This window comes from Protopterus annectens, chromosome 8.part1 (assembly GCF_019279795.1).
Source record: "Protopterus annectens isolate FY-2018-M chromosome 8.part1, PAN1.0, whole genome shotgun sequence".
Classification (NCBI taxonomy): Eukaryota; Metazoa; Chordata; order Ceratodontiformes; family Protopteridae; genus Protopterus; species Protopterus annectens.
The window spans coordinates 225,866,657-225,881,721 of NC_056742.1; positions in this window are offsets into that span (position 1 = coordinate 225,866,657).

Sequence of the window (15,065 nt, forward strand, 5' to 3'; positions counted from 1 at the left end):
ATGAAGTAAAGTGCAGCATCTGTTATCACAGTTTATGTTTCTATGCTTTTATCATTAAAAGTACATTAGGAAAGTCTTTGTCACATGGAAATTATAAAATAGGACAGCATCAACATTTGCTTTGTAAATTATAATCTCTCCGTAATTCTTTAGTATAGAGTATAAAATATTAGGCATTTTACCTCTACTCATATTGCTGTTAAAAAGATTACAACCTGACTACGTTTCAAACAGGTTTCTTCTATACAGTTATACATTTGTAGAAATGACACCATTATATATTGCTGATGTTATCAATAATTTGGTAATATAATGTTTTCAGCAGCAACATTCTGGTGGTTAATCCACAGGTTTAAGGCTATGACCATTTAATGAGCTACTTCCTATAGTCTGGGGTCATTTGCCTCCTGTCTGACTCTCATCACATCTCTTAACCAGCCTATGCTCTGGGACACTTATGAAATTAGTCTAGGCATCCCAGTGGCTTCCCGGACTACATACCTAGTAAGTGCCTACAAATGGAATAAAACTACAGCTTTATTTGGGCAATACTGATCAGCTTACATTGTTTCTTACTAGTCATGCTCAGTTATAATGGAATCTGAAAGTAGATGCAAGCCAGCTTAATATCCATGATATATTCAAATGATAACTTCAAAAGTCTACCTTTAGTTAATACTTCTACTTTTAAAGCAAGACTACCTTAAACTGAAATTTTGGCAAAGTATTGAAAACAGATTGTTACCTTCAGTAGTTATTTTTATGTAAAGATTTAATAATACAAAGAACTTTATTTTTAGATTTTAGTGTGTAAGACCTGCTGCTGGTGAGATGGATATGGTCTTGATAATCTACTAATGGTTATTTGTGTTTATCTATTCTATTGGTACTTTAAACTATCATTTTCTGTTTTACTAACTTGAACCATACATTACCTGCTTTCTTGAATGCTGATTCTTTAAGTAAAGAATTTGGTATTACTGGCTACTGATTTGCTAAATAAAATCTTTTCTTAAGATAAAGATCAAGTTCAGAAAAAACAAACATGCTCTCTGCAGTGAAATTTCACCACTTTCTAATTATCAGCATTAAAAGATAGCCTTTCCATTTGTATTCTTTTAGTTTCCATTTATTTTAAATAAAAAAATCAACTTAATTATCATTTTTTTTCAGAGCACAAATGAATAAAAGACGTTTAAAAAAATAAAGAAAATACTGGTGATGCAAAAGTAAAATCACCAAAAGCTTTAATGAGACAGAAAACAGGTACACATAAACTGACAGCGCTTTCACCTGACTAGGGCATCTTCAGAGTCAGTTAATAAAGTATTAACAAGCCTTTATGAATGAAATTCAAATAACATTGTAGCCAATGAGCATTCAAATACAATAAAATTGTTGTCAATTGTCTTGAGAGTTAACTCTTGCTGGTACAACAAAATTTCACTTGTCAAAAAGTTTGCCACACATACAACACAAAAATGTTTAACACTATAAAATGTGTCTCAAAACATCCTTCCTTTGAAAATCCCTTGTATTTCTTAGTTGCAAAATTACAAACTTTTCAAATGCATAATGCTTTATGTTTTAATATACATGTCAAAGATAAGGTATCATTAATGCCAGGCCATATGCAGGCTTCTAATCTAATTTGGTATATGCCTTCTCTAACTTCAAGCATATTTTAATAATCTCCACCAAAATCTTTAGTGTATAGTCTGTCAATGAACAAAAATATTAATTTCTTAAAATTCATGCAGTCCTTACTGTGGGTAAATAAAGAATTAGTTGACTTCTTGTTTTTTTATGTCCTTAGTGTGTTCCATTATCCTTTGTCTTAGTTTTCTTGTGGTCATTCCAATGTAAAACGCTGGGCAGGATAAGCAATTAGCCACATATATTACCATATTTGTGTTACAATTGCAGTAACCTGGACACATCAGGGACATTTTGTAATTACCAATTTGTACATAAGGAGGGTCATTAATATATTTGCAAGCTTTACAATTTCCACATTTAGCCATCCTCGCAGGTTTTTGACTAATGGGTTTAGGTATTTTCTCTAGAAGTTCCTTGATGTTTACACCCCTGCTATTTATAAATTTTGGGCCATCTCCTAAAATGTTTAACATATCTGTGGAAAATATGTTGTGCCATCCTGTTTCAATAACTTCCTTCACCTTACCAGACATGGTGTTGTACTGCAACATCATACCTGTCTGAATGTCATTATGTTTATGTTGGTGTCCAAAGACCTTTCCTGTGTCTCTTGATTTGTGTAATAAAATAGGTTTAAAGTCTGTTCCCCTTCTTTGAATAATGTTATGTTTAGTTGACATTAATAAGTCCATAGGATAGCCTCTTTCTGCAAATAAACCAATTAATGTGTCAACTTCTTCTAAAAATGTAATGTCCTCACTTACTATAAAGGATGACCTAATCATCTGACCCTTTACTACATTTTTCTTGACATAATGTGGATGACAGCTCTCGTAATGTAAGAAGGTGTTACTATATGTCTTTTTCCTAAATAGACTTGATTCTATCCTCCCATCTCTAATATATAAATGCAAGTCCAAAAAATCAATCGAGCTTTTGTCAACTTTACTAGTGAACTTCAAAAAAGTTGTAGTGTGGTTTAAGTGGGCTATGAAGTCATCCAGCTCGTCTCGAGAACCCTTCCATAAAAATAATATGTCATCCAGAAATCTTAAATAAATAATCATTTTGGATGCATAAATAGATGTCAAAAATGTTGTTTTAATGTTTTGTGTGTTTTTTTTTTATTCACTTTAGATTTTCAAGTTTCCAAAAACTCGATCATGTGGTCTTGACCATATGGGTTTCGAGTTTTTGGTAATTCGATAATCTAAAGTGAATCCATATATATATATATATATATATATATATATATATATATACATAAACACTATATGTATATATATATATATATATATATATATATATATATATATATATATATATCAGTGTGTATGTGTAGATAGATAGCTATCTCTCTCTTTCTATATATACATATATATATATATATATATATATATATATATATACATATATATATATATAATACGTATAGATAGATAGATATAGATATAGATGCAGATATCTTTTTTTTCCCAAAATGACTTTATATTACTACTTGCAGGCTATAAATTATTGATTGTTTTGGAACAGGGGCTGACATCACAACTGCATCAAGATATAAGCCAAGTAACCAAAAATAAAGTAATCCAACCAAAATATATAAGCCACTGAGAAATGTAGAAATAATCTTAAAATGTAGCCAAGAGATTTAAAAAAAATCATCCATTTTCTGTGTAGAACACACTTTGAATGCTTTTGGGTGAGTCTCTGTGTCAAGGTATTTTAGATGGTTTAAATTTCTGGTTGATCTGATCTCCATCCTTACTGTCCATACCCCCCTCACCCTCTCCCAGCATTCCCAGTAGTAGATTTTTCACTTGATTCAGACTATTATCTAACAGTGGAAGAAATGAATGAAAAAGACACTGGAACCACCACGAAATAAAACAACAGCTAATTTAATTAATAAAAGCATCAAATGTGCGCTTCATCAGGTTACAAATAAAACAACTATTCTCCATCTTTATATACTCTATAAATCATACAATAATAAGATAATTAGTCAGAACAATTAGCCATTAGCATGATATATTGGCTAAATAGGAAGTCATGACCAAATAAGGAAATGTTAAAATGCTGACATCTAAAAGTCAGTTACTATAAAATATCACAATGCAAAGTGTTGAACGTAAACTTCCAAGGTTTAAATGCTTAGTGAGAATGTGCTATCATGTCTCCATTTATTAAACTAGAAAGCTGTATCCTATTCAACTAACAAAAATTAAACAATAAAGTGTACTCAATCATTCTGTCACTATATAAATCTTCAGAAAAGAATATATAAGAATAATATGCATATACAATGGTCACATAATAGGATGCATATATAGATATGTATGCCATCCAGAAGAACTAAGAAAAGGATGGTAAGGAATAGAAGTATGTAAAGAAATGGAAAAAATATAAGAGAAATAAAGAAAAGTAAAATGAAATAATGAGGAAGAAAGGGAAAGGAAGTGGAAGAAACCAAGCACTTTCATTATAGCTCAGTCTGTTCTTCCCACATATCAGTTCTGAATCTTTCCTCTGTGCATAATGCTAGGAAGGTATAGTCTCCATTTTGAAATACTCAAGGTACTGCCCTACTGCAATACTTCTCCAGGTGGCACTGCTGTGGAATATTATATGTATTCTGTATCATGCAGAGTTAGAGTACTACATCTTGTCACTCACTCTTGACTATATGATCGCCAGGAAATATTTGTGCTTGAGTTTGTAAATGCCAGATTGCAGTTTCTCTTCGGGTGGCTGCTTAGTCCTTCCTCAAATGCAATGCAATGGTAATAATGGATGTAGAGCAAACTAGGCAGTGAGTTGTACAAAAATGTACTGCTATGTTGCCCATTCTCCTACTCTTAGCCTTTTGAAATCTGCCTAAACGGGTTGTTACGGCATTATTTTTATTATTCTCCTTTGACAAAATGAAGCATCCCCTGCTTAGGGGGCATTCAAGTAATCTTGTAAACAACATAATCTGTAGCATTTCAGCCTCAATTACACTTAACTACCTTTGAATAGGGAATAAATATTATGCTGTGTTGTCTACATAGATTGTAATTAATTAAATCAAAGGGTCAATAATTGCTCTCCCTACATTCTTAAGTTACCCTAATTTATAAGTGCTCCTTGGCTATAATCAGTTAAATGAGACCTATTATTTCATTACTCTAATGTTGAGTCAATTAATCTGTGCTTAACAAGCCCCTTGTTGATGCTAAGACAGTTTTGTAACATTAAAACTGTTTCTCATTAACTAATCATGGTAGTACAACATAAGTAATTCAGAGATACTAATTGTAATATGTCAAAACATATACAAGGTTTATTTTAATTAATTCATTATATAATATGGTTTTGGATAATGCAGTCCAGTTATGGCTCTAAACCCTCTGCCAATTATTAATTTTGATCCATGCAGATCATTTAATCTTACTAACGTCAGTTCTTGATATCAGTATAAAACACATATATAAATAGAAATGGCAGTGCTGCGCCTTATGTTGTTTAACAGACTCTGTTTCCATAGCCTGTGTCTTTTCAGAGAAGCTGCTAACTGTAACTTATAGTACAACAGTTAGTGAAAAATCTGCAACATGCCTTCCTATACACTGTATTTGTGATGAAGAAAGCCACAACATGCCTTCCAGCACTCTGTGTATGTGACTAAGAATGCCACAGCATGCCTTCCAACACTATATATGTGACTAAGAAAGCTGCAGCGTGCGTTACTTTACACTGTATATGTGACTAAGAAAGCCGCAGCATGTCTTCTTACACTTTGTATATATGACTAAGGAAGCCGCAGCATGCATTCCAACACTGTATATGTGACTAAGAAAGCCACAGCATGTCTTCCAGCACTCTATATATATGACTAAGAAAGCCGCAGCATGCATTCCAACACTGTATGTGACTAAGAAAGCCACAGATGTCTTCCAACATTCTATATATGTGACGAAGAAAGCCACAGCATGCCTTCCAGCACTCTGTATATGCAACTGAATACTGATAAAAATCTAGTTATCAACCAAATGCAGAATCACACTATACATCTAATGGGCAGAAGGCAGAGTTAAGGTCTAGCTTTATCTGGGTAGCCTCTCTAATCAGATTACATGAACATCAAATTTGTAAAGAAAATTATCTCTCTTTCCCTGTAAAACTTAAAATTATTCTAGCTATTGCCAAGACTTTTATAATAGCACCATACTAGGTAATCCTGAGGGCTAAAAACTTTTTGATTTTGGAAAGTGACTTTCCCCATGTAATGTAGATTGCATGAACTTATTTGCCTGTCTGAAGTCACATTGTGGGAAATTTCATAGCACCATATCAGCAAATATTAAGTTTCAGCTGGGATGACAGTACATATGAACTCAGTTTTGACAACCAACTGGTTGTAAACCACCTAGGAAAATGTTGGTTGCAGCTTTAATCCAGCAAACATTACCTTTGTTTGGTGCAAGGTAATATGTGTCTTTTTTTTTAGCCGCCTTTGTTTTCTGCCTCCACAGGTAAACCAAGTCACCCACATCTGTCTATCTGAGCAAATAAGTTTAGCCTCTAGGCTGTCACCTCAATAACAGAACAGAAGTTATTTGTCTTATTTTAAAGGCTCTTTTCTTGTAATGTGGAATCATATTCTTTATTGTGGTCAAAATGCACTGATAATCCATTTATTGAATTATAGCTGTCACTAATAATGTTTGTCCCTAGTCTTTAGTGAGAGAGACATTAATATATCATGCCCAAGGGTGGATACTGACAAGGTGTGAATCATCGTAAGACTCAGTCACCTTGAAATATCTATGAATCAACCACTTCTTGATTTCTCTGCTAATGGCAAAAAGGGGAATGGCATATCACCACTGCACATATTTGAGAAGTGAATATGTGTTAGATTTTTAACTGTTAAGATTCTTTGCTACATGCTTTTGTATACTTAAGCAAATCTTTGTGTGCATGGTTGTTATGGTGTTATACTTCTTCCAGAGAAAAGCAAAGCTAATTGCTAACTTTTGAAAGCTGCAATATTTCTAGGGACTGCTAATGGTGCTCTTTCTGTTTTCAGCATTGTGTGTATGCACCTTTCTGTAGCACTAACAACAAGAATTCATACTCTCTATTTTTAAATGGAACATTTGCTCACTTTACCAGCAGTATAACAAAGGCAAGGGGCAGTGTATATACAGCAATCCGAGTATTAGTAAGAAGCTCTTTTCCATAGCTTAGGAAAGGATCACCTGCAGTGTATAGATGCCATTACTGTTAGTGGCAAACCTATCATTCCAAGCTGAGCTAGACAACCTCTTCACTCAGCGATGTAGCATGGTTACCAATGCATAATTAATACTCAGAAAAGAGTAAGCTCAGAATACAGTCTGTTAACTATTGCATTGCTCATAAACATGTGAGAAAAGATTGCTAGTATGTTTTATCACACCATACTAGAGCCAACCCAGCAATTACCACAGTCAACCGACTATTTTCTTGTATTGTTTAGGGATAGTACAGTTGAAAACAAATGTGGGCTGTATGTTATGCCTCCTTACTCACCCAATGAATGCATCAAGATGCATTGTCTTTTTTAGGCATTTGTGCCAAAAACGAATATGTGATAATGGTTGATATCAGTACTAAGTGTAAATCAGCCTTTAACTGGTTGTTTCAGCCAGCTATCCTTCTACATGCACTAGCTTGGCTTATTAACATCATCATGATTATGCCTTAGGACCTTCCCAACACTCAGCCTTGTACCCCTAATCTTCACTATATTTTTAAGTGACATGCATTCCATTATTGCTCTCCTAGTCACATTCATATCATCGATAAGTTCACATTCTATTGCTGTTTTCACAGCATGTCTGACCTGTTCACTAAATGTGCAAATAGTTTCAACACAGCCAGCTTCTTCATAGAAACTGTAAGCTTCCATCTTACTAGCACAAAAATGAAGGCTCCGCTGTTCCTCACAGTTGTTGTAAACCTAATGATCTGCAATATCAAATAACCTACGCATTCAGAAAAATACAGCAGGATGTGTATACTTATGACAAGATGATCAGAATCACCCTATTATACAAGAATTAAAATTTGATCTAGGCTTAAAAATATTAGTTTTATGTATGCAACAGAAACTTGGCCTTCTGAATAAAGTAAATCATTTCTTGACTCAGCATAATCACCAAGAGTCATTTGGGGCACATATGCGCCTTAGTTTACATATGGCTTTATGAATAATTGGAAGTCATTAGTGTAGTGTTGATTACATCATTATTTGTTTACTACCTGTTCTAACAAAGCATCTGATGTTGTCAGTCTTCATTCATTCCTAACAGTTGGGTTTCTGTTCTGTCCTTGGAACAGACTCGGCCATTGTAACAAGCTTGCACTTTCTGTAGAAATTCTATCTATCCCTGTTAACCTAAAAAGAAGCATTAGGGTGCTTAGACAGATGTTTGAGGAGCAAATATGTTTGTTTATTTCATATAATGTCCCTAAGATATTCAGAATTCTTGTTTTAAAACTTCTAAAAGTTTTTCCTACATACAATGCTGAACATGTGTATGTCGCTAAATAAATCATCTATCCACTCTGAAATGTAATTAGGGTATGAATACCATAAGTGTTGGATATGTTAGCAGAAGAAAAAAGTTTTTATTTTGTACACTGCACTATAGGCAGCACAATGTCCACTTGGTGAGCACTCCCTTAAGGGATCTTCTTGTAGAGTCATCTGGTTGGGAGCTTTCACATAACCAATAGCTTGATTATATAATTAAACTAATGTCCAATAGTTTTTCCTTTTCTCTATGGAAATTTGCAACTGGCAGGTAAAATTTCTGCTAGTTATTGTTCTATCATGAGAATGTCCCGATATTTGTGTTTGAGAGATACTAGTGCTTTATTACTTGATGCAAAAGTGGTGACAAATCTAATGGTAGTTTCAGACTTTCAGCTTTTTCAGTATGTTTCAATACCTCACTCTTAATTTTCTGATCAGTCTTTTATTTTGCAGCCTTAATAAAACTAGTTTTATAATCTTTTTGTATAAACTTTTGTGTCAGATCTTAAGAAAATTTAAAATAATCATTATTAGAGGAACTTGCTCTTTTAACTCTAATGAACTGCAAAAAAGAAATAGTGTTTATAACATATCTGGGGTGTATTAGCTTCCCACAAAGAATTTTTATGGAATGGTTTCCTAAGTTCTGATGTTCATATTGGTCTATCTTGATTTTTTTCTTGCCTATACATCTAAAGAAGCCAACATGTTCTGATGATATTTAAAACAAAACATTATACCACAGTTATTACTATTTAGATAATCCACAAATTCCTGATGAAAGATAAAACCTGATGTCCATAGTGGACAACAGTCATACAAATATCTGTGCCACTTATCAATGGCTCAGATATAGATAATGTCACTGCTATCACAAATAGGTTGTTTCTCTATATATGCCATAACTAGGTCAGCATAAATAGGTGCAAATACCCATAGCTGTCCCCTTCATTTGTAAAACAGTTATCAAAATAAAACATATTCTTATTGAGAATATATTGTGTAAAGCATAAAATAAATGTATCAAAACCAAGACTATATTACGGAGTGCTGTGTAACCAAAATTCTAGAGCCAATAGCGATGTCCAATGTGGCATGTTGGTATAAAATGAATCAATATCAAAACTAAATATATGCTCAGTTGCTTCCATCTGTAAATTATCCACAAGTTTATGGCATCTAAATCATATAATCAACAATTTAGATTGTCGAATGCTTAAACATTGACACCTAAGCGTCAACACCTTACAATATTGAATGGCCACATATGCAAATTCTTTCCTTGGGAAAGAATTTGCTAGGCCATCCAGAAACAAAATAAACAAGAAAACTCAAACAGAGTGGGGGGCTTTGGCCCCCACACCCCCCAACTAAATATACAAACTCCGAGATTGCTCTACATTGGGGAAAGGGCAAATCCCTGATAACGGCCAAGCAAATTCTTTCCCGAGGAAATAATTTGCATATGTGGCCATTCGCTATTCTAAGCTTCCAATGCTTAAGTGTCAATGTTTAAGCATTCAAAAACCTAAGCTGTCGATTATGTAATAAGAACCCAGTTTATGGTTCTAATTCAAGCTGAAAGTGATTTTAGATACTGTGTAAAAAATTCAGAAAGTGGATCTGTTAGTGACCCCTTTCCCTGACACTATTTGTCTTCCAGGAGGGAAAACAGAATCTCTTGTTCATCTACTATAACCTCCAACTCCAATTTTCTGAATAATACCATCATCTGCTGCTAATTATAAAAAGTTATATCCTTTAAAAATATACAAGTAAGGTTTCAATGCCATTTCTGGATAGCATGTTGCATCTTGTAAATGTAAATATTCTTCCATTTGCATAAATGTCTCTCCCTCAATACAACTGCTCCACACTTATCTGCTTTACTAATGACTATATTCTTAACTGAAAGATGTTTTAGTGCCATCTGTTCTTTATTGTTAACATTAAGTCTAGTAAAACATTGTATACATTGATCAAAATGCATTTCTTTCATTGCAGCTTTCAGAAATGCAACAATACTCCTATGATAAGGTAGGTTAAAATTAGACTGTTTAAAATTTAAGCCTGCCTACTGTGTACTAGGATGATTTAAAAAAAATTGTAAAATTAATCTAGTGGCAGAAAGCTTTTAAATCTTTCCCAAAATTAATTTCTATAACAGGACTTGATGGTTTAAAATTCAAACCTTTATTTAACACAATGTTCTCATCGCTGGTTAATTCATGTGCAGAAGAAGTATTATGCATTGTCTGCCACTTGTTGCAATTCTCATTGCCGTCAGTTGTTGCAGAATTTTTAGGGGATCCATATCACTTTTTCTGTTCACAACCCCAGAATTTTTCACCTGTGATTCTGTGTCAATTTATTTTATCATTACTGGATTACAATATAGATTTAAAAAGTTTGATGATGGACAGATATAATTTGCTGCTTTATAAGCCAAGATATTGGCATAAATGAGACAACAAATTCAAACACAGGTACCAATAATATTTCCTTAGACACCATTTTTAAAGATTTAACTGTTGTTTCTGAGAAAATACGCAGTTTGGTTTGGCTTGGCATCAGAGACAGTTTAAGGCCTATAAGGCATTCAATATAATTTATTTATCTATTTTATTTGTGTATTTATTTAACGTTTGCTGACTGGGAAAGTCTGACCAAGACAGAGCCTATTTTCAGCAGAGGCAAAGGGGAACAGTCCAGATACATGTCTTTGAAATATGGGAGGAAAACATAGTATCCCATGCAAATGCACGCCGTCAATAATGCCCATAGTCCTGTTTATTATACTAGAAGCTAATGTTGCAGAAGCAGATGGCATTTTTAAAAAACATTGGGAGCAAGTATAACAAGTTGCTTCAATTATGTTTGTGAACATTTTAATTGAGTTTTGTGAATGGTAAAAAGACAAACTGATAGGTTTGTTCATCTACTATAAGCTCCAACTCCAATTTTCTGAATAATACCATCATTTGCTGCTAATTATAAAAAGTTATATCCTTTAAAAATATACAAGTAAGGTTTCAATGCCATTTCTGGATAGCATGTTGCATCTTGTAAATGTAAATATTCTTCCATTTGCATAAATGTCTCTCCCTCAATACAACTGCTCCACACTTATCTGCTTTACTAATGACTATATTCTTAACTGAAAGATGTTTTAGTGCCATCTGTTCTTTATTGTTAACATTAAGTCTAGTAAAACATCGTATACATTGATCAAAATGCATTTCTTTCATTGCAGCTTTCAGAAATGCAACAATACTTCTATGATAAGGTAGGTTAAAATTAGACTGTTTAAAATTTAAGCCTGCCTACTGTGTACTAGGATGATTTAAAAAAATTGTAAAATTAATCTAGTGGCAGAAAGCTTTTAAATCTTTCCCAAAATTAATTTCTATAACAGGACTTGATGGTTTAAAATTCATACCTTTATTTAACACAATGTTCTCATTGCTGGTTAATTCATGTGCAGAAGAAGTATTATGCATTGTCTGCCACTTGTTGCAATTCTCATTGCCGTCAGTTGTTGCAGAATTTTTAGGGGATCCATATCACTTTTTCTGTTCACAACCCCAGAATTTTTCACCTGTGATTCTGTGTCAATTTATTTTATCATTACTGGATTACAATATAGATTTAAAAAGTTTGATGATTGACAGATATAATTTGCTGCTTTATAAGCCAAGATATTGGCATAAATGAGACAACAAATTCAAACACAGGTACCGATAATATTTCCTTAGACATCATTTTTAAAGATTTAACTGTTGTTTCTGAGAAAATACGCAGTTTGGTTTGGCTTGGCATCAGAGACAGTTTAAGGCCTATAAGGCATTCAATATAATTTATTTATCTATTTTATTTGTTTATTTATTTAACATTTGCTGACTGGGAAAGTCTGACTAAGACAGAGCATATTTTCAGCAGAGACCCAGGGGAACAGTCCAGATGCATGTCTTTGAAATATGGGAGGAAAACGGAGTATCTGAAGGAAACCCATGCAAATGCATGCCGTCTATAATGCCCATAGTCCTGTTTATTGTACTAGAAGCTAATGTTGCAGAAGCAGATGGCATTTTTAAAAAACATTGGGAGCAAGTATAACAAGTTGCTTCAATTATGTTTGTGAACATTTTAATTGAGTTTTGTGAATGGTAAAAAGACAAACTGATAGGTTCATAGATTAGTACTAAGCTAACTGCCCTTGTGAGCCATTTTAAGCCTAGCCAATTATCCCTTGTGAGACTCAAACCCTGCACCTTGTGTTTGTAAGGCAAACACCTTAACCATCAAGCCACCCTCCCTCTGATATACAGAAAAAATTGAAATCCGCTTTCACTTTGCAAACAATAAGGATTTTTTTACATAGCTTAACTTATTGTCAATACATTGTGTCTCTAGAAAAGGAATTACTAAATAAAAAGCTTGAAAAGTACTAACATGATTTGTATGACTATGGGCGTAATAAATAATTCAGTTGGAAGAATTTCACAAGATCTGTCCATTTTGCCAGGGATTCTACTAAAATTCTTTAAGTAAGAGTGGTAATAAATGTAAAAAGAATTCACTAAGTCATTCTGCTCTTAGGAATTCTGACTCAGAAAGGATAGACCATATAGAAATGTAAAATGGAAACAGCTTTTCTGCAGGTGACACAGATAGTGACACTTTACAACTGCTTCTTAAAAAGGGTAATGTTGCCCCTTTAGGGAGACCAAAATATGGAGGTCATGAACATTTTAAAAGTAAGTCATTTTAAGGTTTATAAATTCATTCATAGCTATATTTGCCCTTATAATGTATATATATATATATATATATATATATATATATATATATATATATATATATATATATATATATATATATATATATATATATATATATATATATATGTCAAAAGTATGCAGTAATGTGTTTATTTTGCTATTTATATTCATTGCACTTTATTTTCTTTGTCCTGGGCACCAACTGGTATATGTAGCAGTCTTCTGGCCTAAACAGATTAGATACTGATGAAGGCCTTGTGCTGAAACTAGTTTATCTGTGGGCTTTGGACTAAAAATAAAATCAATTGCACTGTATTTGATTGTTGTGTACTTTTGTGCTGGATAGTGTTATTGCCTTTGTTTGCTTTCCAAGCACTTTACAGATTGGGAAACTGCATTTGTGAGCTTCTGGTTTATGGTCAGTCTTTAGGCAAACCAGTCTGCTAAACTTGATCAGGATCTTTGAGTTTGCCTGTAAACACTTTATTTATTTATTTTATTTATTTTACATTTGTTAACCGGGGGTGTCTGACTGAGCCGAAAAGGCCCTTTTTCAGCAGAGGCCCAGGGAGAAAAGCTCCATAAAGAAAAATTACAGAAACATTTAGTTATTTACACATGATCAGTATACACTGAAATTACAGAGACATATTTTTACAGTGGTATGCGGCACATAAACAGTTACAGTGGAGAGAACAAACAAAAAATGTTAATTTTAAAAATAAAGATAATTAATAGATTTGTGGTGTACAGCTGAAATTTGGAACATAGGTCGAATACATACATAGTACACAGGTACAGTACATACATTGTAGATTAGCCAGTGTTTGTGAGTAAGATTGAAAACTATTATCAAGTGCTCTAGATTTAGTATGTATGTGTTATCCACTTTCACTAGCCTGGGGAGCAATCATGGCACTGCCAACTTTCCTTGAGATGTTGCCTGATGAGATCTTTAAAAGAGGCTTTGGATGATGTATTTTGAATGCTTGTAGGGACAGAGTTCCATTTTTTAGCCACTGAACTACTATATAGTGCATCTCCAAAGCTATTGTAGCTGTTGGTGACTTCTAGTAGTAGTTTGCTTGATGATCTAAGAGGCCTTTTGGCTGAGTGATGTTGTACTAGGTTTTTGAGGGCAAGACACTTATTGGGGAGGTAATAGATAGAATGACAGAGGCAGAGCTGATTGCAGGCTAGGAGGTTGGGCAGTTCAAGCCATTGGAGCAGTCTCAAAGCAGTACAGTGATGAGTTCTATATGAGCAATTTGCAGCAAAGCGGGCAAATCTGTTATAGCAGGGTTCTATTTTGCTTAGTTCAGTTTTGTTGAGATTAGTCAAAATGGGAGATGCATAGCATAGGGTGGATAGAAGTTGGGAGCGAGCAATGGCTCATCTTGTGTTGTTGGAAAGAAATGGTTTGATACGGTAGAGCGACCCCAGTTTGGCATGTACTTTTTTAATAGTTAAGTTGAGATGACTATCAAATTTTAGGTGGGAGTCTATGGTTATTCCCAATAGCTTAGCCTGTGCCACTGGAGCAATTGGAGTAGCATTAGTGGAGTAGATACTGAATTGACTGTTAGTGTTTTTGTTAGAACTGGTTATAATCATAAGCTGAGTTTTCTTTGGATTGAGGATAAGTTGGGCTTTGGTAAGGTAGTTTTCAACGTCAATAACCACAAACGGCAGGAACTTCCAAATGCACCAAAACGAAAGAAAAAGAAAGTCCCAGGAGAATTCGAATGCTGCACACTTTATTCACTTAAAACACAAGTAAAATAAACGCTATTGAAACCATGCGTTTTCGTCTTCACCGAGACTTCATCAGATTGTACATGTGACTTGGTCAGTAAGCAACTTTTTATACAATTAGTTTAATTAATTAATGAAACACCAATCATGTTCCCTCATTTTTTTAAAAAATGTTAACTGATACGTTAATAAAATAACATCTAAGTCCATTGATTTTCTATAACAATCACTGTATGAATAAATATTTAAAAACCATTGATATTTGCATGAATCTCATCAAAATACATCTTTATAAATATAAA